The sequence below is a fragment of the Cyphomyrmex costatus genome, unplaced genomic scaffold (assembly GCF_001594065.2).
Source record: "Cyphomyrmex costatus isolate MS0001 unplaced genomic scaffold, Ccosl1.0 scaffold273, whole genome shotgun sequence".
Lineage (NCBI taxonomy): Eukaryota > Metazoa > Arthropoda > Insecta > Hymenoptera > Formicidae > Cyphomyrmex > Cyphomyrmex costatus.
Genome location: NW_017276833.1, coordinates 1,102,311 through 1,104,989, shown reverse-complemented (window position 1 = coordinate 1,104,989; position 2,679 = coordinate 1,102,311).

Here is a 2,679-nt window from a genome sequence, read left to right as displayed (position 1 = left end):
TGCGCATTTTTAACAAAGAGGAGAGCGCGATCGTTCTCCGATTATCAAAAAATATTTTGTATCTCGTTCGACAAGTGTCTTCGCGTATTGCTTAATACCGATTGTTCCGAATCGAAATTTATATTACTAACGCGAATATAAGCATCTTGTACAAAAAAAAAAAAAAACGGTTATATACATATATATTTGTGAAGACAATTAGTCGATAAGAACTTCCCTCGGCTGCGATGGAGATCAATTAAGAAGCGACAATAATATGCCAAGCCATACGAAGTAAAGTTCGAAAGAGGCTGCAAGTTATTAAAATGGCACCTTTTGTTTCTGTCTCGTGCCTTTTTCCTTCCATCATATTTATTTTTCGTTATTCTTAAAAGGAAGGGAAATCTTTTTATCGGAGCTAATAATAAAATCTGTAAGTATAAGCCGGGAATCTCGTACCGCACAAAAACTCTTTCTCTCGCGTGGCTTAGCATGTTATTGCATCAAAAAATCTTCAATTCAATGAGAAATTTTCTCGTAAGGAAGTATCGCCGAGATTCTAGTGCAGGATGCTAGTAAAGTCTCTATTCTATTTATCCGAAGTCAACATTACGGCGCTTATATTGTGCCTTTTTAAATTTTAATAAGGTATGTTATGTCGCGTTTTATTTCTACACACTGAAAAAAAAAACTAAATTTTAATAAATATTAATAAATATTCATTTGAACACAGTTCTGAGTAAATATTTACTAATGTAAATATATATTTATTTGATGGAACAGATGATTTAACTATTATTTTTTATTAAGTAAAAGTTTATTTAGTACACATCAAAGAGATACATATATTACAATTTAGTAAATCTTTCTTTTAGTGTAAAAAATTATTTCTCGCTCTCAATAAATAATTGGCATTCTTAATGATTTAATTAACCGACGCAAATACTGTAATTTCAGCAAAGTTAAAGAAAAGCTCAGAGCTTCTTCATCGATCTAAAAAGATTTTGTGAATCTCGACTCTTTTTTTTTTACAATTCTCTTGCAGCGCTATTCCTGAAAATTTTGCTCTCGCAGGAATCAAGATCGATGCTTTTACAAAATAAACAGAGACTTTGCGAGTGCCTCGCATTTTTATACGCAGCGGAAACCTTCGTTCTCGTCGACGAAAGGTTTTAGTTTCTCGTAAAAACTGGCGGTTGTCCGCGCGTGATGCTCGCGGCCTATCAGAATCCGAAGACGTCCTTAAAGATTAATCGCTTTCAGTGAAAGCATCATTAACCCGAGGCGTTCTTTCAAAATGTACTCGTTGCGTCGATGAGGATGATTTACCGAGGAATAGATCGTATTTGGCGACGGCGGGAAACTGTCGCAGTGTCGAATTGGAATTCCGGTGTGCGCGCGAGTGGATATTAGACTTATGTACGGATAGCTAAGCTTGGGATCCTCGGGATGGGATTACCGCAATCTCCGGAGACGGCGGTCTCGAAGCGACATATCGATGGGATAATTACGTTTTGAAAAAACGCGCTTTATATTTTTACAAGCGCAACACACACATACACATTATGTACAAGTACTCGAGACTTACCCCAATTAGACTTATACTCTTGTAAATATGAAAATACATTACTTACGTCAATTTTTAATGTAACACCTGCGTGCCTTTGGAAATTCTCTTGCCTTCCCCTTTCGTCTTCCTATATCTACGATCGCTATTATTTTTCGCTGGTACATTTTGTTTATCTACTCTCTGCTACATAGCTATATGTATGTATACATATACAGGATGTTCCAGAATGACCGCAAAATATTTCGTGTGCCGATAGAGCGAAGTAAACTGAGTTAAAAAGTCCTCTACCATTTTACAATTTTCGCAGTAGTTATTTTTACCAACGTGAGAGAAAAAGAGGTTTCAAAAAATTCTGAAAAAATTCTTGGAGCTCTACGAGAAGAAAATAAGTAATTGTCTCTTGTATTTTTTTTTTTTATAAAGTTGATAGTAGTTGAGTAAAAAATTATTGAAGACCAAAATTCGGCGATATTTAGTAACTAACATCAATAATATCTTATTAACTATTGCGAAAATTGGAAAATGGTAAAAGACTTTTCAACTCAGTTTAATTCGCTCTATCGGCACATGAAATATTTTGCGGTCATTCGGGACACCCTGTATATATATATATATATATATATATACACACATACACACGTATGAATATATAAATATATATATTTTTTGAAATAAATAAACGGTCTAAATCGAGCTAAATGAATTAAATGTGTTGATCTTAAATTTCACAATATAAATGAGAATAATTCATTTAGACTCGACATAGACCGTTTATTTATTTTAACTTGCATTGCAAAAAACGAGCGAAATTTATCAATATATTTTTTAATTTTAAAACGGGACGTCACGCAGTTGGATTTTTCAACTCTCCTTCTACGTGCAAACTGGTTAAAATGGAAGAGGAAACAAGTTAAAGTGGCAGGGAAAAAGGACAGCAAACGAAAGCTGGGATTTACGAGGAAAAGCTCATTTGGCAGAGTTTCGCTGTTGTTCGTTATCGTCTCGCGCATTATGACGTTACAAGATGCTCAAGTTCAGAGAAACGTGCGCATGCTCGTGAAATACGAAGGATCTGGCGAAACTACTGCCTTTCTATAACATAAGCATGCAAATCGATCGCATGCCCAAGT